The following is a 22,019-nucleotide window of genomic DNA, read 5'->3' as shown; positions in this document are numbered from 1 at the left end:
ACTTCAAACGATCCATCAGCAGGGGGCACATGGCTCAAATGAAACATGAAACGGTTTCAGAACTGGTTGTCGGATTTTAGCGCTGACGTGGAGGCCTGGAAATGCGCGAAACAGCCGCCGCCATGCGATTTGTTACCACACCGTTGTACAAAACGCAAGGGCTCGTCCGGCATTTGATCCCGGGACCTCCTGCACCCGAAGCAGGAATCATACCCCTAGCCCAACGAGCCTATTCGTTCCGAAAACGCACTGCATGTGAATGACGCCACCTTTGATGGTCTCACCATGTAGGGCTGCAGCTCAGCCAGCGTTCTCCCTGTCTGTCGCGGTTGGATTGTTTTCATCGACGTCTTTTACTGCAGGAACTTCACGAATCGGAGGGTGCTCGTAGCCGATGCCCTTGCTAACACAGAAGAAAAACTGTTGCTATTACGAGTCTCCGGGTGGTACATGAAAAGAACCGTCGTTTCCGTGGTGTAGCGGTTATCATGTCTGCTTTACACGCAGAAGGTCCCCGGTTCGATCCCGGGCGGGAACACAACAATTTTAATCTATATTTCGGATTTCATTTCCGAGATGACCTCACGTCCGCGTATGCAGAGACAAGCAATGTTGTATGCTAGACGGATAGGGCGTCATTTTACTGTCAAATACTGTTGCTCTCTTATTGCACCGGTATTTGGTAACTGAAAACGCCCCTAGCTCCATTATGGCTGGCAAAATTTATAATCCGGTTCTTCAGGGCTACTTCAAGTGCGCTTGCTACTGGCTTTCCTGAGCTCACCCTACTCGCCTTGTCACAGCTCTGTCAAAGTGTGATGCTAACTAATAATGAGAAACTCTTAGCCACGCTCAATCTTACATGCCACCCCTTGGTTGTTGCCGTCGCTAGTAAGATGAGGGTAGACTGTCGCACAATTAAGCTGAATCTCCACTCACGGTGCACATATCCCGCAAAGACAACCTTGTTTTCCGTTGCATGCAAAATTACCGTCTGCCCTTCTACCGAATTCCACCTACGTACTTTACTGGTGCCGCATTCTTGTTATATCCACGTGCTATAACAGGCGTCTACTCTTCATTGAGGAGCTGCAACCGGGGCTGAGTTCCACCTACGCTTCAGCACGGTCAAAATGGCAGGGCTCGTCCGGGATTTGAACCCGGGACCTCCTGCACCTAAAGCAGGAATCATACCCCTAGACCAACGAGCCACCTGGCTGGAACAGTCAAGTTAATCCCAAGTAGTGGGCCTCACAGGGAACACAAACTTTCACGCGAATTCGCAAGATAAACGCTTTCTGCAAGCAGCACTCACCACTGTTGAGAAGAATATTAAAGGCAACGAATAAAAAGCGAAATAACTTCATCGAGCGCTGCTTATGAACAGCCGGCAGTGCCTCAGTTTCGGTATGTGGTTTCTCAGGGTTAAGAGGAGGCGAATGCACTAAACAAAAGAACATCGGGAAACCAAGCACCAACTCATAACGAAAAGATTGCAAAATATACTGCAAGCAAAATTTCCTGAAGACGGATACTGAAGACGCCGCAGACAAAAGAATTATTCTATGCAGTAACGATTATCTAGGAAGCGTGAGTTGCATGTGCTGCTCCACCACACAACTTCTTTTGATACTGTTTTACTTATTCTAAATTTTCATTACCTGATCGTCTCTAAAATACTGTGCGGTTATCACCTGGTTTCCAACAGCGATAGTAGTAAGTAAATCGACTACAAAGTCTTTCAAAGTAGGTCAGACACAAAAAAAAAAAAAAAATCGGAGCTGCGTGTAGCTCATGTCATTCTGCTTTCAATCGTGAATCTCCGGCTGGGAGTAGTGGCGTACTTCTGTAATCCAAGCTTCTGGGAGGCCGTTGTGTGGGAGAGATCTGGAAACAACTACAGATTCGACCGTTCCACGAGCTCAGGAACGGCCGCGATGCCTTCATCGAGCTCTGCAGATCGGCAGATGATAGTGTGGAAATTTCGGCAAGCGGTGGCTAAGGTTTAAGACAAGCCAAACACACTAAACACAAGAAAGTCGGGAAACCGAAGCACACAACTCATAACGAAAAGATTGCGGAATGCAGTGCGAAAGCAAAACTTCGAGAAGACCAACTCTGAAGCCATCGGCGAGCTAGGAATTATTCCGCACAAGAAGCGATCATGTAGGAAGAGCGAGCCGAGGCTGTCGCTCGACCACACAATAAATTTTTGCTTAATCCCAATTTGCAGTACCGGTTCGACACTAGAATACAGCGCCTTGGTTCTTCCAAAAGCGATAGTAATAAGCACGTCGACTGCAGTGTCATTTGGGGTAGTGAGTCAGACATGGAGAGGATATGGGGCGGGTGGAATATGCAACGACAGGGGCATTGCAGGGCGGCCGCCGGCTCCTTGCGCTGTGCTGGTGCCTCCATGTAGAGCTGCCTCGGAGCCCAGGCAAAGTGCCGCTAACGAAGCGATTGCCTCTGGTGACATCTTTTGCAATAACGACTGCGCGAATCGACGGTATCTCGTAAGGAAGGAAAGAGCAGCAGCTGCCGCGGAGCCCAGGCAAAGTGCCGCTAACGAAGCGATTGCCTTTGGTGACATCTTTTGCAATAACGACTGCGTGAATCGACGGTATCTCGTAAGGAAGGAAAGAGCAGCAGCTGCCGCCGAGCCCAGGCAAAGTGCCGCTAACGAAGCGATTGCCTTTGGTGACATCTTTTGCAATAACGACTGCGCGAATCGACGGTATCTCGTAAGGAAGGAAAGAGCAGCAGCTGCCGCCGAGCCCAGGCAAAGTGCCGCTAACGAAGCGATTGCCTTTGGTGACATCTTTTGCAATAACGACTGCGCGAATCGACGGTATCTCGTAAGGAAGGATAGAGCAGCAGCTGCCGCCGAGCCCAGGCGCCGTGCCGAACACGAAGAAGGTCCCCGGCTCGATTGCGGGCGGAAACCCGTTTTCGTCGCACTCAGCAAGACACTTGCTACGATCTCTACTGTGACCATTTAAATCAACTTCAAACGATCCATCAGCAGGGGGCACATGGCTCAAATGAAACATGAAACGGTTTCAGAACTGGTTGTCGGATTTTAGCGCTGACTTGGAGGCCTGGAAATGCGCGAAACAGCCGCCGCCATGCGATTTGTTACCACACCGTTGTACAAAACGCAAGGGCTCGTCCGGCATTTGAACCCGGGACCTCCTGCACCCGAAGCAGGAATCATACCCCTAGCCCAACGAGCCTATTCGTTCCGAAAACGCACTGCATGTGAATGACGCCACATTTGATGGTCTCACCATGTAGGGCTGCAGCTCAGCCAGCGTTCTCCCTGTCTGTCGCGGTTGGATTGTTTTCATCGACGTCTTTTACTGCAGGAACTTCACGAATCGGAGGGAGCTCGTAGCCGATGCCCTTGCTAACACAGAAGAAAAACTGTTGCTATTACGAGTCTCCGGGTGGTACATGAAAAGAACCGTCGTTTCCGTGGTGTAGCGGTTATCATGTCTGCTTTACACGCAGAAGGTCCCCGGTTCGATCCCGGGCGGGAACACAACAATTTTAATCTATATTTCGGATTTCATTTCCGAGATGACCTCACGTCCGGGTATGCAGAGACAAGCAATGTTGTATGCTAGACGGATAGGGCGTCATTTTACTGTCAAATACTGTTGCTCTCTTATTGCACCGGTATTTGGTAACTGAAAACGCCCCTAGCTCCATTATGGCTGGCAAAATTTATAATCCGGTTCTTCAGGGCTACTTCAAGTGCGCTTGCTACTGGCTTTCCTGAGCTCACCCTACTCGCCTTGTCACAGCTCTGTCAAAGTGTGATGCTAACTAATAATGAGAAACTCTTAGCCACGCTCAATCTTACATGCCACCCCTTGGTTGTTGCCGTCGCTAGTAAGATGAGGGTAGACTGTCGCACAATTAAGCTGAATCTCCACTCACGGTGCACATATCCCGCAAAGACAACCTTGTTTTCCGTTGCATGCAGAATTACCGTCTGCCCTTCTACCGAATTCCACCTACGTACTTTACTGGTGCCGCATTCTTGTTATATCCACGTGCTATAACAGGCGTCTACTCTTCATTGAGGAGCTGCAACCGGGGCTGAGTTCCACCTACGCTTCAGCACGGTCAAAATGGCAGGACTCGTCCGGGATTTGAACCCGGGACCTCCTGCACCCAAAGCAGGAATCATACCCCTAGCCCAACGAGCCACCTGGCTGGAGCAGTCAAGTTAATCCCAAGTAGTGGGCCTCACAGGGAACACAAACTTTCACGCGAATTCGCAAGATAAACGCTTTCTGCAAGCAGCACTCACCACTGTTGAGAAGAATATTAAAGGCAACGAATAAAAAGCGAAATAACTTCATCGAGCACTGCTTATGAACAGCCGGCAGTGCCTCAGTTTCGGTATGTGGTTTCTCAGGGTTAAGAGGAGGCGAATGCACTAAACAAAAGAACATCGGGAAACCAAGCACCAACTCATAACGAAAAGATTGCAAAATATACTGCAAGCAAAATTTCCTGAAGACGGATACTGAAGACGCCGCAGACAAAAGAATTATTCTATGCAGTAACGATTATCTAGGAAGCGTGAATTGCATGTGCTGCTCCACCACACAACTTCTTTTGATACTGTTTTACTTATTCTAAATTTTCATTACCTGATCGTCTCTAAAATACTGTGCGGTTATCACCTGGTTTCCAATAGCGATAGTAGTAAGTAAATCGACTACAAAGTCTTTCAAAGTAGGTCAGACACAAAAAAAAAAAAATCGGAGCTGCGTGTAGCTCATCTCATTCTGCTTTCAATCGTGAATCTCTGGCTGGGAGTAGTGGCGTACTTCTGTAATCCAAGCTTCTGGGAGGCCGTTGTGTGGGAGAGATCTGGAAACAACTACAGATTCGACCGTTCCACGAGCTCAGGAACGGCCGCGATGCCTTCATCGAGCTCTGCAGATCGACAGATGATAGTGTGGAAATTTCGGCAAGCGGTGGCTAAGGGTTAAGAGAAGCCAAACACACTAAACACAAGAAAGTCGGGAAACCGAAGCACACAACTCATAACGAAAAGATTGCGGAATGCAGTGCGAAAGCAAAACTTCGAGAAGACCAACTCTGAAGCCATCGGCGAGCTAGGAATTATTCCGCACAAGAAGCGATCATGTAGGAAGAGCGAGCCGAGGCTGTCGCTCGACCACACAATAAATTTTTGCTTAATCCCAATTTGCAGTACCGGTTCTTCCAAAAGCGATAGTAATAAGCACGTCGACTGCAGTGTCATTTGGGGTAGTGAGTCAGACATGGAGAGGATATGGGGCGGGTGGAATATGCAACGACAGGGGCATTGCATGGCGGCCGCCGGCTCCTTGCGCTGTGCTGGTGCCTCCATGTAGAGCTGCCTCGGAGCCCAGGCAAAGTGCCGCTAACGAAGCGATTGCCTCTGGTGACATCTTTTGCAATAACGACTGCGCGAATCGACGGTATCTCGTAAGGAAGGAAAGAGCAGCAGCTGCCGCGGAGCCCAGGCAAAGTGCCGCTAACGAAGCGATTGCCTTTGGTGACATCTTTTGCAATAACGACTGCGTGAATCGACGGTATCTCGTAAGGAAGGAAAGAGCAGTAGCTGCCGCCGAGCCCAGGCAAAGTGCCGCTAACGAAGCGATTGCCTTTGGTAACATCTTTTGCAATAACGACTGCGCGAATCGACGGTATCTCGTAAGGAAGGAAAGAGCAGCAGCTGCCGCCGAGCCCAGGCGCCGTGCCGAACACGCAGAAGGTCCCCGGCTCGATTGCGGGCGGAAACCCGTTTTCGTCGCACTCAGCAAGACACTTGCTACGATCTCTACTGTGACCATTTAAATCAACTTCAAACGATCCATCAGCAGGGGGCACATGGCTCAAATGAAACATGAAACGGTTTCAGAACTGGTTGTCGGATTTTAGCGCTGACTTGGAGGCCTGGAAATGCGCGAAACAGCCGCCGCCATGCGATTTGTTACCACACCGTTGTACAAAACGCAAGGGCTCGTCCGGCATTTGAACCCGGGACCTCCTGCACCCGAAGCAGGAATCATACCCCTAGCCCAACGAGCCTATTCGTTCCGAAAACGCACTGCATGTGAATGACGCCACATTTGATGGTCTCACCATGTAGGGCTGCAGCTCAGCCAGCGTTCTCCCTGTCTGTCGCGGTTGGATTGTTTTCATCGACGTCTTTTACTGCAGGAACTTCACGAATCGGAGGGAGCTCGTAGCCGATGCCCTTGCTAACACAGAAGAAAAACTGTTGCTATTACGAGTCTCCGGGTGGTACATGAAAAGAACCGTCGTTTCCGTGGTGTAGCGGTTATCATGTCTGCTTTACACGCAGAAGGTCCCCGGTTCGATCCCGGGCGGGAACACAACAATTTTAATCTATATTTCGGATTTCATTTCCGAGATGACCTCACGTCCGGGTATGCAGAGACAAGCAATGTTGTATGCTAGACGGATAGGGCGTCATTTTACTGTCAAATACTGTTGCTCTCTTATTGCACCGGTATTTGGTAACTGAAAACGCCCCTAGCTCCATTATGGCTGGCAAAATTTATAATCCGGTTCTTCAGGGCTACTTCAAGTGCGCTTGCTACTGGCTTTCCTGAGCTCACCCTACTCGCCTTGTCACAGCTCTGTCAAAGTGTGATGCTAACTAATAATGAGAAACTCTTAGCCACGCTCAATCTTACATGCCACCCCTTGGTTGTTGCCGTCGCTAGTAAGATGAGGGTAGACTGTCGCACAATTAAGCTGAATCTCCACTCACGGTGCACATATCCCGCAAAGACAACCTTGTTTTCCGTTGCATGCAGAATTACCGTCTGCCCTTCTACCGAATTCCACCTACGTACTTTACTGGTGCCGCATTCTTGTTATATCCACGTGCTATAACAGGCGTCTACTCTTCATTGAGGAGCTGCAACCGGGGCTGAGTTCCACCTACGCTTCAGCACGGTCAAAATGGCAGGACTCGTCCGGGATTTGAACCCGGGACCTCCTGCACCCAAAGCAGGAATCATACCCCTAGCCCAACGAGCCACCTGGCTGGAGCAGTCAAGTTAATCCCAAGTAGTGGGCCTCACAGGGAACACAAACTTTCACGCGAATTCGCAAGATAAACGCTTTCTGCAAGCAGCACTCACCACTGTTGAGAAGAATATTAAAGGCAACGAATAAAAAGCGAAATAACTTCATCGAGCACTGCTTATGAACAGCCGGCAGTGCCTCAGTTTCGGTATGTGGTTTCTCAGGGTTAAGAGGAGGCGAATGCACTAAACAAAAGAACATCGGGAAACCAAGCACCAACTCATAACGAAAAGATTGCAAAATATACTGCAAGCAAAATTTCCTGAAGACGGATACTGAAGACGCCGCAGACAAAAGAATTATTCTATGCAGTAACGATTATCTAGGAAGCGTGAATTGCATGTGCTGCTCCACCACACAACTTCTTTTGATACTGTTTTACTTATTCTAAATTTTCATTACCTGATCGTCTCTAAAATACTGTGCGGTTATCACCTGGTTTCCAATAGCGATAGTAGTAAGTAAATCGACTACAAAGTCTTTCAAAGTAGGTCAGACACAAAAAAAAAAAAATCGGAGCTGCGTGTAGCTCATCTCATTCTGCTTTCAATCGTGAATCTCTGGCTGGGAGTAGTGGCGTACTTCTGTAATCCAAGCTTCTGGGAGGCCGTTGTGTGGGAGAGATCTGGAAACAACTACAGATTCGACCGTTCCACGAGCTCAGGAACGGCCGCGATGCCTTCATCGAGCTCTGCAGATCGACAGATGATAGTGTGGAAATTTCGGCAAGCGGTGGCTAAGGGTTAAGAGAAGCCAAACACACTAAACACAAGAAAGTCGGGAAACCGAAGCACACAACTCATAACGAAAAGATTGCGGAATGCAGTGCGAAAGCAAAACTTCGAGAAGACCAACTCTGAAGCCATCGGCGAGCTAGGAATTATTCCGCACAAGAAGCGATCATGTAGGAAGAGCGAGCCGAGGCTGTCGCTCGACCACACAATAAATTTTTGCTTAATCCCAATTTGCAGTACCGGTTCTTCCAAAAGCGATAGTAATAAGCACGTCGACTGCAGTGTCATTTGGGGTAGTGAGTCAGACATGGAGAGGATATGGGGCGGGTGGAATATGCAACGACAGGGGCATTGCATGGCGGCCGCCGGCTCCTTGCGCTGTGCTGGTGCCTCCATGTAGAGCTGCCTCGGAGCCCAGGCAAAGTGCCGCTAACGAAGCGATTGCCTCTGGTGACATCTTTTGCAATAACGACTGCGCGAATCGACGGTATCTCGTAAGGAAGGAAAGAGCAGCAGCTGCCGCGGAGCCCAGGCAAAGTGCCGCTAACGAAGCGATTGCCTTTGGTGACATCTTTTGCAATAACGACTGCGTGAATCGACGGTATCTCGTAAGGAAGGAAAGAGCAGTAGCTGCCGCCGAGCCCAGGCAAAGTGCCGCTAACGAAGCGATTGCCTTTGGTAACATCTTTTGCAATAACGACTGCGCGAATCGACGGTATCTCGTAAGGAAGGAAAGAGCAGCAGCTGCCGCCGAGCCCAGGCGCCGTGCCGAACACGCAGAAGGTCCCCGGCTCGATTGCGGGCGGAAACCCGTTTTCGTCGCACTCAGCAAGACACTTGCTACGATCTCTACTGTGACCATTTAAATCAACTTCAAACGATCCATCAGCAGGGGGCACATGGCTCAAATGAAACATGAAACGGTTTCAGAACTGGTTGTCGGATTTTAGCGCTGACTTGGAGGCCTGGAAATGCGCGAAACAGCCGCCGCCATGCGATTTGTTACCACACCGTTGTACAAAACGCAAGGGCTCGTCCGGGATTTGAACCCGGGACCTCCTGCACCCGAAGCAGGAATCATACCCCTAGCCCAACGAGCCTATTCGTTCCGAAAACGCACTGCATGTGAATGACGCCACCTTTGATGGTCTCACCATGTAGGGCTGCAGCTCAGCCAGCGTTCTCCCTGTCTGTCGCGGTTGGATTGTTTTCATCGACGTCTTTTACTGCAGGAACTTCACGAATCGGAGGGAGCTCGTAGCCGATGCCCTTGCTAACACAGAAGAAAAACTGTTGCTATTACGAGTCTCCGGGTGGTACATGAAAAGAACCGTCGTTTCCGTGGTGTAGCGGTTATCACGTCTGCTTTACACGCAGAAGGTCCCCGGTTCGATCCCGGGCGGGGACACAACAATTTTAATCTATCTTTCGTATTTCATTTCCGAGATGACCTCACGTCCGCGTATGCAGAGACAAGCAATGTTGTATGCTAGACGGATAGGGCGTCATTTTACTGTCAAATACTGTTGCTCTCTTATTGCACCGGTATTTGGTAACTGAGAACGCCCCTAGCTCCATTATGGCTGGCAAAATTTATAATCCGGTTCTTAAGGGCTACTTCAAGTGCGCTTGCTACTGGCTTTCCTGAGCTCACCCTACTCGCCTTGTCACAGCTCTGTCAAAGTGTGATGCTAACTAATAATGAGAAACTCTTAGCCACGCTCAATCTTACATGCCACCCCTTGGTTGTTGCCGTCGCTAGTAAGATGAAGGTAGACTGTTGCACAATTAAGCTGAATCTCCACTCACGGTGCACATATCCCGCAAAGACAACCTTGTTTTCCGTTGCATGCAGAATTACCGTCTGCCTTTCTACCGAATTCCACCTACGTACTTTACTGGTGCCGCATTCTTGTTATATCCACGTGCTATAACAGGCGTCTACTCTTCATTGAGGAGCTGCAACCGGGGCTGAGTTCCACCTACGCTTCAGCACGGTCAAAATGGCAGGGCTCGTCCGGGATTTGAACCCGGGACCTCCTGCACCCAAAGCAGGAATCATACCCCTAGCCCAACGAGCCACCTGGCTGGAGCAGTCAAGTTAATCCCAAGTAGTGGGCCTCACAGGGAACACAAACTTTCACGCGAATTCGCAAGATAAACGCTTTCTGCAAGCAGCACTCACCACTGTTGAGAAGAATATTAAAGGCAACGAATAAAAAGCGAAATAACTTCATCGAGCACTGCTTATGAACAGCCGGCAGTGCCTCAGTTTCGGTATGTGGTTTCTCAGGGTTAAGAGGAGGCGAATGCACTAAACAAAAGAACATCGGGAAACCAAGCACCAACTCATAACGAAAAGATTGCAAAATATACTGCAAGCAAAATTTCCTGAAGACGGATACTGAAGACGCCGCAGACAAAAGAATTATTCTATGCAGTAACGATTATCTAGGAAGCGTGAATTGCATGTGCTGCTCCACCACACAACTTCTTTTGATACTGTTTTACTTATTCTAAATTTTCATTACCTGATCGTCTCTAAAATACTGTGCGGTTATCACCTGGTTTCCAATAGCGATAGTAGTAAGTAAATCGACTACAAAGTCTTTCAAAGTAGGTCAGACACAAAAAAAAAAAAATCGGAGCTGCGTGTAGCTCATCTCATTCTGCTTTCAATCGTGAATCTCTGGCTGGGAGTAGTGGCGTACTTCTGTAATCCAAGCTTCTGGGAGGCCGTTGTGTGGGAGAGATCTGGAAACAACTACAGATTCGACCGTTCCACGAGCTCAGGAACGGCCGCGATGCCTTCATCGAGCTCTGCAGATCGACAGATGATAGTGTGGAAATTTCGGCAAGCGGTGGCTAAGGGTTAAGAGAAGCCAAACACACTAAACACAAGAAAGTCGGGAAACCGAAGCACACAACTCATAACGAAAAGATTGCGGAATGCAGTGCGAAAGCAAAACTTCGAGAAGACCAACTCTGAAGCCATCGGCGAGCTAGGAATTATTCCGCACAAGAAGCGATCATGTAGGAAGAGCGAGCCGAGGCTGTCGCTCGACCACACAATAAATTTTTGCTTAATCCCAATTTGCAGTACCGGTTCTTCCAAAAGCGATAGTAATAAGCACGTCGACTGCAGTGTCATTTGGGGTAGTGAGTCAGACATGGAGAGGATATGGGGCGGGTGGAATATGCAACGACAGGGGCATTGCATGGCGGCCGCCGGCTCCTTGCGCTGTGCTGGTGCCTCCATGTAGAGCTGCCTCGGAGCCCAGGCAAAGTGCCGCTAACGAAGCGATTGCCTCTGGTGACATCTTTTGCAATAACGACTGCGCGAATCGACGGTATCTCGTAAGGAAGGAAAGAGCAGCAGCTGCCGCGGAGCCCAGGCAAAGTGCCGCTAACGAAGCGATTGCCTTTGGTGACATCTTTTGCAATAACGACTGCGTGTATCGACGGTATCTCGTAAGGAAGGAAAGAGCAGTAGCTGCCGCCGAGCCCAGGCAAAGTGCCGCTAACGAAGCGATTGCCTTTGGTAACATCTTTTGCAATAACGACTGCGCGAATCGACGGTATCTCGTAAGGAAGGAAAGAGCAGCAGCTGCCGCCGAGCCCAGGCGCCGTGCCGAACACGCAGAAGGTCCCCGGCTCGATTGCGGGCGGAAACCCGTTTTCGTCGCACTCAGCAAGACACTTGCTACGATCTCTACTGTGACCATTTAAATCAACTTCAAACGATCCATCAGCAGGGGGCACATGGCTCAAATGAAACATGAAACGGTTTCAGAACTGGTTGTCGGATTTTAGCGCTGACTTGGAGGCCTGGAAATGCGCGAAACAGCCGCCGCCATGCGATTTGTTACCACACCGTTGTACAAAACGCAAGGGCTCGTCCGGGATTTGAACCCGGGACCTCCTGCACCCGAAGCAGGAATCATACCACTAGCCCAACGAGCCTATTCGTTCCGAAAACGCACTGCATGTGAATGACGCCACCTTTGATGGTCTCACCATGTAGGGCTGCAGCTCAGCCAGCGTTCTCCCTGTCTGTCGCGGTTGGATTGTTTTCATCGACGTCTTTTACTGCAGGAACTTCACGAATCGGAGGGAGCTCGTAGCCGATGCCCTTGCTAACACAGAAGAAAAACTGTTGCTATTACGAGTCTCCGGGTGGTACATGAAAAGAACCGTCGTTTCCGTGGTGTAGCGGTTATCACGTCTGCTTTACACGCAGAAGGTCCCCGGTTCGATCCCGGGCGGGGACACAACAATTTTAATCTATCTTTCGGATTTCATTTCCGAGATGACCTCACGTCCGCGTATGCAGAGACAAGCAATGTTGTATGCTAGACGGATAGGGCGTCATTTTACTGTCAAATACTGTTGCTCTCTTATTGCACCGGTATTTGGTAACTGAGAACGCCCCTAGCTCCATTATGGCTGGCAAAATTTATAATCCGGTTCTTAAGGGCTACTTCAAGTGCGCTTGCTACTGGCTTTCCTGAGCTCACCCTACTCGCCTTGTCACAGCTCTGTCAAAGTGTGATGCTAACTAATAATGAGAAACTCTTAGCCACGCTCAATCTTACATGCCACCCCTTGGTTGTTGCCGTCGCTAGTAAGATGAAGGTAGACTGTTGCACAATTAAGCTGAATCTCCACTCACGGTGCACATATCCCGCAAAGACAACCTTGTTTTCCGTGGCATGCAGAATTACCGTCTGCCTTTCTACCGAATTCCACCTACGTACTTTACTGGTGCCGCATTCTTGTTATATCCACGTGCTATAACAGGCGTCTACTCTTCATTGAGGAGCTGCAACCGGGGCTGAGTTCCACCTACGCTTCAGCACGGTCAAAATGGCAGGGCTCGTCCGGGATTTGAACCCGGGACCTCCTGCACCCAAAGCAGGAATCATACCCCTAGACCAACGAGCCACCTGGCTGGAGCAGTCAAGTTAATCCCAAGTAGTGGGCCTCACAGGGAACACAAACTTTCACGCGAATTCGCAAGATAAACGCTTTCTGCAGGCAGCACTCACCACTGTTGAGAAGAATATTAAAGGCAACGAATAAAAAGCGAAATAACTTCATCGAGCACTGCTTATGAACAGCCGGCAGTGCCTCAGTTTCGGTATGTGGTTTCTCAGGGTTAAGAGGAGGCGAATGCACTAAACAAAAGAACATCGGGAAACCAAGCACCAACTCATAACGAAAAGATTGCAAAATATACTGCAAGCAAAATTTCCTGAAGACGGATACTGAAGGCGCCGCAGACAAAAGAATTATTCTATGCAGTAACGATTATCTAGGAAGCGTGAATTGCATGTGCTGCTCCACCACACAACTTCTTTTGATACTGTTTTACTTATTCTAAATTTTCATTACCTGATCGTCTCTAAAATACTGTGCGGTTATCACCTGGTTTCCAACAGCGATAGTAGTAAGTAAATCGACTACAAAGTCTTTCAAAGTAGGTCAGACACAAAAAAAAAAAAATCGGAGCTGCGTGTAGCTCATGTCATTCTGCTTTCAATCGTGAATCTCCGGCTGGGAGTAGTGGCGTACTTCTGTAATCCAAGCTTCTGGGAGGCCGTTGTGTGGAAGAAATCTGGAAACAACTACAGATTCGACCGTTCCACGAGCTCAGGAACGGCCGCGATGCCTTCATCGAGCTCTGCAGATCGACAGATGGTAGTGTGGAAATTTCGGCAAGCGGTGGCTAAGGTTTAAGAGAAGCCAAACACACTAAACACAAGAAAGTCGGGAAACCGAAGCACACAACTCATAACGAAAGGATTGCGGAATGCAGTGCGAAAGCAAAACTTCGAGAAGACCAACTCTGAAGCCATCGGCGAGCTAGGAATTATTCCGCACAAGAAGCGATCATGTAGGAAGAGCGAGCCGAGGCTGTCGCTCGACCACACAATAAATTTTTGCTTAATCCCAATTTGCAGTACCGGTTCGACACTAGAATACTGCGCCTTGGTTCTTCCAAAAGCGATAGTAATAAGCACGTCGACTGCAGTGTCATTTGGGGTAGTGAGTCAGACATGGAGAGGATATGGGGCGGGTGGAATATGCAACGACAGGGGCATTGCAGGGCGGCCGCCGGCTCCCTGCGCTGTGCTGGTGCCTCCATGTAGAGCTGCCGCGGAGCCCAGGCAAAGTGCCGCTAACGAAGCGATTGCCTTTGGTGACATCTTTTGCAATAACGACTGCGCGAATCGACGGTATCTCGTAAGGAAGGAAAGAGCAGCAGCTGCCGCGGAGCCCAGGCAAAGTGCCGCTAACGAAGTGATTGCCTTTGGTGACATCGTTTGCAATAACGACTGCGCGAATCGACGGTATCTCGTAAGGAAGGAGAGAGCAGCAGCTGCCGCCGAGCCCAGGCAAAGTGCCGCTAACGAAGCGATTGCCTTTGGTGACATCTTTTGCAATAACGACTGCGCGAATCGACGGTATCTCGTAAGGAAGGATAGAGCAGCAGCTGCCGCCGAGCCCAGGCGCCGTGCCGAACACGCAGAAGGTCCCCGGCGCGATTGCGGGCGGAAACCCGTTTTCGTCGCACTCAGCAAGACACTTGCTACGATCTCTACTGTGACCATTTAAATCAACTTCAAACGATCCATCAGCAGGGGGCACATGGCTCAAATGAAACATGAAACGGTTTCAGAACTGGTTGTCGGATTTTAGCGCTGACTTGGAGGCCTGGAAATGCGCGAAACAGCCGCCGCCATGCGATTTTCTACCACACCGTTGTACAAAACGCAAGGGCTCGTCCGGGATTTGAACCCGGGACCTCCTGCACCCGAAGCAGGAATCATACCCCTAGCCCAACGAGCCTATTCGTTCCGAAAACGCACTGCATGTGAATGACGCCACCTTTGATGGTCTCACCATGTAGGGCTGCAGCTCAGCCAGCGTTCTCCCTGTCTGTCGCGGTTGGATTGTTTTCATCGACGTCTTTTACTGCAGGAACTTCACGAATCGGAGGGAGCTCGTAGCCGATGCCTTTGCTAACACAGAAGAAAAACTGTTGCTATTACGAGTCTCCGGGTGGTACATGAAAAGAACCGTCGTTTCCGTGGTGTAGCGGTTATCACGTCTGCTTTACACGCAGAAGGTCCCCGGTTCGATCCCGGGCGGGAACACAACAATTTTAATCTATATTTCGGATTTCATTTCCGAGATGACCTCACGTCCGCGTATGCAGAGACAAGCAATGTTGTATGCTAGACGGATAGGGCGACATTTTACTGTCAAATACTGTTGCTCTCTTATTGCACCGGTATTTGGTAACTGAGAACGCCCCTAGCTCCATTATGGCTGGCAAAATTTATAATCCGGTTCTTAAGGGGTACTTCAAGTGCGCATGCTACTGGCTTTCCTGAGCTCACCCTACTCGCCTTGTCACAGCTCTGTCAAAGTGTGATGCTAACTAATAATGAGAAACTCTTAGCCACGCTCAATCTTACATGCCACCCCTTGGTTGTTGCCGTCGCTAGTAAGATGAGGGTAGACTGTCGCACAATTAAGCTGAATCTCCACTCACGGTGCACATATCCCGCAAAGGCAACCTTGTTTTCCGTTGCATGCAGAATTACCGTCTGCCTTTCTACCGAATTCCACCTACGTACTTTACTGGTGCCGCATTCTTGTTATATCCACGTGCTATAACAGGCGTCTACTCTTCATTGAGGAGCTGCAACCGGGGCTGAGTTCCACCTACGCTTCAGCACGGTCAAAATGGCAGGGCTCGTCCGGGATTTGAACCCGGGACCTCCTGCACCCAAAGCAGGAATCATACCCCTAGACCAACGAGCCACCTGGCTGGAGCAGTCAAGTTAATCCCAAGTAGTGGGCCTCACAGGCAACACAAACTTTCACGCGAATTCGCAAGATAAACGCTTTCTGCAGGCAGCACTCACCACTGTTGAGAAGAATATTAAAGGCAACGAATAAAAAGCGAAATAACTTCATCGAGCACTGCTTATGAACAGCCGGCAGTGCCTCAGTTTCGGTATGTGGTTTCTCAGGGTTAAGAGGAGGCGAATGCACTAAACAAAAGAACATCGGGAAACCAAGCACCAACTCATAACGAAAAGATTGCAAAATATACTGCAAGCAAAATTTCCTGAAGACGGATACTGAAGACGCCGCAGACAAAAGAATTATTCTATGCAGTAACGATTATCTAGGAAGCGTGAATTGCATGTGCTGCTCCACCACACAACTTCTTTTGATACTGTTTTACTTATTCTAAATTTTCATTACCTGATCGTCTCTAAAATACTGTGCGGTTATCACCTGGTTTCCAACAGCGATAGTAGTAAGTAAATCGACTACAAAGTCTTTCAAAGTAGGTCAGACACAAAAAAAAAAAAAAATCGGAGCTGCGTGTAGCTCATGTCATTCTGCTTTCAATCGTGAATCTCCGGCTGGGAGTAGTGGCGTACTTCTGTAATCCAAGCTTCTGGGAGGCCGTTGTGTGGGAGAGATCTGCAAACAACTACAGATTCGACCGTTCCACGAGCTCAGGAACGGCCGCGATGCCTTCATCGAGCTCTGCAGATCGGCAGATGATAGTGCGGAAATTTCGGCAAGCGGTGGCTAAGGTTTAAGAGAAGCCAAACACACTAAACACAAGAAAGTCGGGAAACCGAAGCACACAACTCATAACGAAAAGATTGCGGAATGCAGTGCGAAAGCGAAACTTCGAGAAGACCAACTCTGAAGCCATCGGCGAGCTAGGAATTATTCCGCACAAGAAGCGATCATGTAGGAAGAGCGAGCCGAGGCTGTCGCTCGACCACACAATAAATTTTTGCTTAATCCCAATTTGCAGTACCGGTTCGACACTAGAATACTGCGCCTTGGTTCTTCCAAAAGCGATAGTAATAAGCACGTCGACTGCAGTGTCATTTGGGGTAGTGAGTCAGACATGGAGAGGATATGGGGCGGGTGGAATATGCAACGACAGGGGCATTGCAGGGCGGCCGCCGGCTCCTTGCGCTGTGCTGGTGCCTCCATGTAGAGCTGCCGCGGAGCCCAGGCAAAGTGCCGCTAACGAAGCGATTGCCTTTGGTGACATCTTTTGCAATAACGACTGCGCGAATCGACGGTATCTCGTAAGGAAGGAAAGAGCAGCAGCTGCCGCCGAGCCCAGGCAAAGTGCCGCTAACGAAGCGATTGCCTTTGGTGACATCTTTTGCAATAACGACTGCGCGAATCGACGGTATCTCGTAAGGAAGGAAAGAGCAGCAGCTGCCGCCGAGCCCAGGCAAAGTGCCGCTAACGAAGCGATTGCCTTTGGTGACATCTTTTGCAATAACGACTGCGCGAATCGACGGTATCTCGTAAGGAAGGAAAGAGCAGCAGCTGCCGCCGAGCCCAGGCGCCGTGCCGAACACGCAGAAGGTCCCCGGCTCGATTGCGGGCGGAAACCCGTTTTCGTCGCACTCAGCAAGACACTTGCTACGATTTCTACTGTGACCATTTAAATCAACTTCAAACGTTCCATCAGCAGGGTGCACATGGCTCAAATGAAACAAGAAACGGTTTCAGAACTGGTTGTCGGATTTTAGCGCTGACTTGGAGGCCTGGAAATGCTCGAAACAGCCGCCGCCATGCGATTTGTTACCACACCGTTGTACAAAACGCAAGGGCTCGTCCGGGATTTGAACCCGGGACCTCCTGCACCCGAAGCAGGAATCATACCCCTAGCCCAACGAGCCTATTCGTTCCGAAAACGCACTGCATGTGAATGACGCCACCTTTGATGGTCTCACCATGTAGGGCTGCAGCTCAGCCAGCGTTCTCCCTGTCTGTCGCGGTTGGATTGTTTTCATCGACGTCTTTTACTGCAGGAACTTCACATATCGGAGGGAGCTCGTAGCCGATGCCCTTGCTAACACAGAAGAAAAACTGTTGCTATTACGAGTCTCCGGGTGGTACATGAAAAGAACCGTCGTTTCCGTGGTGTAGCTGTTATCACGTCTGCTTTACACGCAGAAGGTCCCCGGTTCGATGCCGGGCGGGAACACAACAATTTTAATCTATATTTCGGATTTCATTTCCGAGATGACCTCACGTCCGCGTATGCAGAGACAAGCAATGTTGTATGCTAGACGGATAGGGCGTCATTTTACTGTCAAATACTGTTGCTCTCTTATTGCACCGGTATTTGGTAACTGAGAACGCCCCTAGCTCCATTATGGCTGGCAAAATTTATAATCCGGTTCTTAAGGGCTACTTCAAGTGCGCTTGCTACTGGCTTTCCTGAGCTCACCCTACTCGCCTTGTCACAGCTCTGTCAAAGTGTGATGCTAACTAATAATGAGAAACTCTTAGCCACGCTCAATCTTACATGCCACTCCTTGGTTGTTGCCGTCGCTAGTAAGATGAGGGTAGACTGTCGCACAATTAAGCTGAATCTCCACTCACGGTGCACATATCCCGCAAAGACAACCTTGTTTTCCGTTGCATGCAGAATTACCGTCTGCCTTTCTACCGAATTCCACCTGCGTACTTTACTGGTGCCGCATTCTTGTTATATCCACGTGCTATAACAGGCGTCTACTCTTCATTGAGGAGCTGCAACCGGGGCTGAGTTCCACCTACGCTTCAGCACGGTCAAAATGGCAGGGCTCGTCCGGGATTTGAACCCGTGACCTCCTGCACCCAAGGCAGGAATCATACCCCTAGACCAACGAGCCACCTGGCTGGAGCAGTCAAGTTAATCCCAAGTAGTGGGCCTCACAGGGAACACAAACTTTCACGCGAATTCGCAAGATAAACGCTCTCTGCAGGCAGCACTCACCACTGTTGAGAAGAATGTTAAAGGCAACGAATAAAAAGCGAAATAACTTCATCGAGCACTGCTTATGAACAGCCGGCAGTGCCTCAGTTTCGGTATGTGGTTTCTCAGGGTTAAGAGGAGGCGAATGCACTAAACAAAAGAAAATCGGGAAACCAAGCACCAACTCATAACGAAAAGATTGCAAAATATACTGCAAGCATAATTTCCTGAAGACGGATACTGAAGACGCCGCAGACAAAAGAACTATTCTATGCAGTAACGATTATCTAGGAAGCGTGAATTGCATATGCTGCTCCACCACACAACTTCTTTTGATACTGTTATACTTATTCTAAATTTTCATTACCTGATCGTCTCTAAAATACTGTGCGGTTATCACCTGGTTTCCAACAGCGATAGTAGTAAGTAAATCGACTACAAAGTCTTTCAAAGTAGGTCAGACACAAAAAAAAAAATCGGAGCTGCGTGTAGCTCATGTCATTCTGCTTTCAATCGTGAATCTCCGGCTGGGAGTAGTGGCGTACTTCTGTAATCCAAGCTTCTGGGAGGCCGTTGTGTGGGAGAGATCTGGAAACAACTACAGATTCGACCGTTCCACGAGCTCAGGAACGGCCGCGATGCCTTCATCGAGCTCTGCAGATCGACAGATGATAGTGTGGAAATTTCGGCAAGCGGTGGCTAAGGGTTAAGAGAAGCCAAACACACTAAACACAAGAAAGTCGGGAAACCGAAGCACACAACTCATAACGAAAAGATTGCGGAATGCAGTGCGAAAGCAAAACTTCGAGAAGACCAACTCTGAAGCCATCGGCGAGCTAGGAATTATTCCGCACAAGAAGCGATCATGTAGGAAGAGCGAGCCGAGGCTATCGCTCGACCACACAATAAATTTTTGCTTAATCCCAATTTGCAGTACCGGTTCGACACTAGAATACTGCGCCTTGGTTCTTCCAAAAGCGATAGTAATAAGCACGTCGACTGCAGTGTCATTTGGGGTAGTGAGTCAGACATGGAGAGGATATGGGGCGGGTGGAATATGCAACGACAGGGGCATTGCAGGGCGGCCGCCGGCTCCTTGCGCTGTGCTGGTGCCTCCATGTAGAGCTGCCGCGGAGCCCAGGCAAAGTGCCGCTAACGAAGCGATTGCCTTTGGTGACATCTTTTGCAATAACGACTGCGCGAATCGACGGTATCTCGTAAGGAAGGAAAGAGCAGCAGCTGCCGCGGAGCCCAGGCAAAGTGCCGCTAACGAAGCGATTGCCTTTGGTGACATCTTTTGCAATAACGACTGCGCGAATCGACGGTATCTCGTAAGGAAGGAAAGAGCAGCAGCTGCCGCCGAGCCCAGGCAAAGTGCCGCTAACGAAGCGATTGCCTTTGGTGACATCTTTTGCAATAACGACTGCGCGAATCGACGGTATCTCGTAAGGAAGGAAAGAGCAGCAGCTGCCGCCGAGCCCAGGCGCCGTGCCGAACACGCAGAAGGTCCCCGGCTCGATTGCGGGCGGAAACCCGTTTTCGTCGCACTCAGCAAGACACTTGCTACGATTTCTACTGTGACCATTTAAATCAACTTCAAACGTTCCATCAGCAGGGTGCACATGGCTCAAATGAAACATGAAACGGTTTCAGAACTGGTTGTCGGATTTTAGCGCTGACTTGGAGGCCTGGAAACGCTCGAAACAGCCGCCGCCATGCAATTTGTTACCACACCGTTGTACAAAACGCAAGGGCTCGTCCGGGATTTGAACCCGGGACCTCCTGCACCCGAAGCAGGAATCATACCCCTAGCCCAACGAGCCTATTCGTTCCGAAAACGCACTGCATGTGAATGACGCCACCTTTGATGGTCTCACCATGTAGGGCTGCAGCTCAGCCAGCGTTCTCCCTGTCTGTCGCGGTTGGATTGTTTTCATCGACGTCTTTTACTGCAGGAACTTCACATATCGGAGGGAGCTCGTAGCCGATGCCCTTGCTAACACAGAAGAAAAACTGTTGCTATTACGAGTCTCCGGGTGGTACATGAAAAGAACCGTCGTTTCCGTGGTGTAGCTGTTATCACGTCTGCTTTACACGCAGAAGGTCCCCGGTTCGATGCCGGGCGGGAACACAACAATTTTAATCTATATTTCGGATTTCATTTCCGAGATGACCTCACGTCCGCGTATGCAGAGACAAGCAATGTTGTATGCTAGACGGATAGGGCGTCATTTTACTGTCAAATACTGTTGCTCTCTTATTGCACCGGTATTTGGTAACTGAGAACGCCCCTAGCTCCATTATGGCTGGCAAAATTTATAATCCGGTTCTTCAGGGCTACTTCAAGTGCGCTTGCTACTGGCTTTCCTGAGCTCACCCTACTCGCCTTGTCACAGCTCTGTCAAAGTGTGATGCTAACTAATAATGAGAAACTCTTAGCCACGCTCAATCTTACATGCCACTCCTTGGTTGTTGCCGTCGCTAGTAAGATGAGGGTAGACTGTCGCACAATTAAGCTGAATCTCCGCTCACGGTGCACATATCCCGCAAAGACAACCTTGTTTTCCGTTGCATGCAGAATTACCGTCTGCCTTTCTACCGAATTCCACCTGCGTACTTTACTGGTGCCGCATTCTTGTTATATCCACGTGCTATAACAGGCGTCTACTCTTCATTGAGGAGCTGCAACCGGGGCTGAGTTCCACCTACGCTTCAGCACGGTCAAAATGGCAGGGCTCGTCCGGGATTTGAACCCGTGACCTCCTGCACCCAAGGCAGGAATCATACCCCTAGACCAACGAGCCACCTGGCTGGAGCAGTCAAGTTAATCCCAAGTAGTGGGCCTCACAGGGAACACAAACTTTCACGCGAATTCGCAAGATAAACGCTTTCTGCAGGCAGCACTCACCACTGTTGAGAAGAATATTAAAGGCAACGAATAAAAAGCGAAATAACTTCATCGAGCACTGCTTATGAACAGCCGGCAGTGCCTCAGTTTCGGTATGTGGTTTCTCAGGGTTAAGAGGAGGCGAATGCACTAAACAAAAGAAAATCGGGAAACCAAGCACCAACTCATAACGAAAAGATTGCAAAATATACTGCAAGCAAAATTTCCAGAAGACGGATACTGAAGACGCCGCAGACAAAAGAACTATTCTATGCAGTAACGATTATCTAGGAAGCGTGAATTGCATGTGCTGCTCCACCACACAACTTCTTTTGATACTGCTATACTTATTCTAAATTTTCATTACCCGATCGTCTCTAAAATACTGTGCGGTTATCACCTGGTTTCCAACAGCGATAGTAGTAAGTAAATCGACTACAAAGTCTTTCAAAGTAGGTCAGAC

At 49.4% G+C, this 22,019-nt stretch overlaps 21 non-coding genes across 21 annotated transcripts; 8 read left to right on the top strand and 13 right to left on the bottom strand.

Moving 5' to 3' along the window:
• The first annotated feature begins 465 nt into the window (after window positions 1-465).
• On the top strand, window positions 466-538 carry Trnav-uac (transfer RNA valine (anticodon UAC)). The gene has a single exon. It is a non-coding gene; the product is annotated as a tRNA-Val (tRNA).
• A 601-nt stretch (window positions 539-1,139) lies between these two features.
• On the bottom strand, window positions 1,140-1,211 carry Trnal-uag (transfer RNA leucine (anticodon UAG)). Its single transcript has one exon. It is a non-coding gene; the product is annotated as a tRNA-Leu (tRNA).
• A 2,260-nt stretch (window positions 1,212-3,471) lies between these two features.
• Window positions 3,472-3,544, top strand: Trnav-uac (transfer RNA valine (anticodon UAC)). Its single transcript has one exon. It is a non-coding gene; the product is annotated as a tRNA-Val (tRNA).
• A 601-nt stretch (window positions 3,545-4,145) lies between these two features.
• Trnap-ugg (transfer RNA proline (anticodon UGG)) lies at window positions 4,146-4,217 on the bottom strand. Its single transcript has one exon. It is a non-coding gene; the product is annotated as a tRNA-Pro (tRNA).
• Window positions 4,218-6,334: 2,117 nt separating this feature from the next.
• Trnav-uac (transfer RNA valine (anticodon UAC)) lies at window positions 6,335-6,407 on the top strand. Its single transcript has one exon. It is a non-coding gene; the product is annotated as a tRNA-Val (tRNA).
• Window positions 6,408-7,008: 601 nt separating this feature from the next.
• On the bottom strand, window positions 7,009-7,080 carry Trnap-ugg (transfer RNA proline (anticodon UGG)). The gene has a single exon. It is a non-coding gene; the product is annotated as a tRNA-Pro (tRNA).
• A 1,810-nt stretch (window positions 7,081-8,890) lies between these two features.
• Window positions 8,891-8,962, bottom strand: Trnap-cgg (transfer RNA proline (anticodon CGG)). The gene has a single exon. It is a non-coding gene; the product is annotated as a tRNA-Pro (tRNA).
• Window positions 8,963-9,197: 235 nt separating this feature from the next.
• On the top strand, window positions 9,198-9,270 carry Trnav-uac (transfer RNA valine (anticodon UAC)). The gene has a single exon. It is a non-coding gene; the product is annotated as a tRNA-Val (tRNA).
• A 601-nt stretch (window positions 9,271-9,871) lies between these two features.
• On the bottom strand, window positions 9,872-9,943 carry Trnap-ugg (transfer RNA proline (anticodon UGG)). The gene has a single exon. It is a non-coding gene; the product is annotated as a tRNA-Pro (tRNA).
• Window positions 9,944-11,753: 1,810 nt separating this feature from the next.
• Trnap-cgg (transfer RNA proline (anticodon CGG)) lies at window positions 11,754-11,825 on the bottom strand. The gene has a single exon. It is a non-coding gene; the product is annotated as a tRNA-Pro (tRNA).
• A 235-nt stretch (window positions 11,826-12,060) lies between these two features.
• Window positions 12,061-12,133, top strand: Trnav-uac (transfer RNA valine (anticodon UAC)). Its single transcript has one exon. It is a non-coding gene; the product is annotated as a tRNA-Val (tRNA).
• A 601-nt stretch (window positions 12,134-12,734) lies between these two features.
• Trnap-ugg (transfer RNA proline (anticodon UGG)) lies at window positions 12,735-12,806 on the bottom strand. The gene has a single exon. It is a non-coding gene; the product is annotated as a tRNA-Pro (tRNA).
• Window positions 12,807-14,642: 1,836 nt separating this feature from the next.
• Trnap-cgg (transfer RNA proline (anticodon CGG)) lies at window positions 14,643-14,714 on the bottom strand. The gene has a single exon. It is a non-coding gene; the product is annotated as a tRNA-Pro (tRNA).
• Window positions 14,715-14,949: 235 nt separating this feature from the next.
• Trnav-uac (transfer RNA valine (anticodon UAC)) lies at window positions 14,950-15,022 on the top strand. Its single transcript has one exon. It is a non-coding gene; the product is annotated as a tRNA-Val (tRNA).
• Window positions 15,023-15,623: 601 nt separating this feature from the next.
• Trnap-ugg (transfer RNA proline (anticodon UGG)) lies at window positions 15,624-15,695 on the bottom strand. Its single transcript has one exon. It is a non-coding gene; the product is annotated as a tRNA-Pro (tRNA).
• A 1,838-nt stretch (window positions 15,696-17,533) lies between these two features.
• Trnap-cgg (transfer RNA proline (anticodon CGG)) lies at window positions 17,534-17,605 on the bottom strand. Its single transcript has one exon. It is a non-coding gene; the product is annotated as a tRNA-Pro (tRNA).
• Window positions 17,606-17,840: 235 nt separating this feature from the next.
• Trnav-uac (transfer RNA valine (anticodon UAC)) lies at window positions 17,841-17,913 on the top strand. The gene has a single exon. It is a non-coding gene; the product is annotated as a tRNA-Val (tRNA).
• Window positions 17,914-18,514: 601 nt separating this feature from the next.
• On the bottom strand, window positions 18,515-18,586 carry Trnap-ugg (transfer RNA proline (anticodon UGG)). The gene has a single exon. It is a non-coding gene; the product is annotated as a tRNA-Pro (tRNA).
• Window positions 18,587-20,420: 1,834 nt separating this feature from the next.
• Trnap-cgg (transfer RNA proline (anticodon CGG)) lies at window positions 20,421-20,492 on the bottom strand. Its single transcript has one exon. It is a non-coding gene; the product is annotated as a tRNA-Pro (tRNA).
• A 235-nt stretch (window positions 20,493-20,727) lies between these two features.
• Window positions 20,728-20,800, top strand: Trnav-uac (transfer RNA valine (anticodon UAC)). The gene has a single exon. It is a non-coding gene; the product is annotated as a tRNA-Val (tRNA).
• A 601-nt stretch (window positions 20,801-21,401) lies between these two features.
• Window positions 21,402-21,473, bottom strand: Trnap-ugg (transfer RNA proline (anticodon UGG)). Its single transcript has one exon. It is a non-coding gene; the product is annotated as a tRNA-Pro (tRNA).
• Window positions 21,474-22,019: the final 546 nt, after the last annotated feature.

This window comes from Schistocerca serialis, chromosome 2 (genome assembly GCF_023864345.2).
Source record: "Schistocerca serialis cubense isolate TAMUIC-IGC-003099 chromosome 2, iqSchSeri2.2, whole genome shotgun sequence".
Classification (NCBI taxonomy): Eukaryota; Metazoa; Arthropoda; class Insecta; order Orthoptera; family Acrididae; genus Schistocerca; species Schistocerca serialis.
The sequence above is the reverse complement of the archived record's forward strand: the minus strand, read 5'-3'. Positions and strand labels throughout refer to the sequence as shown.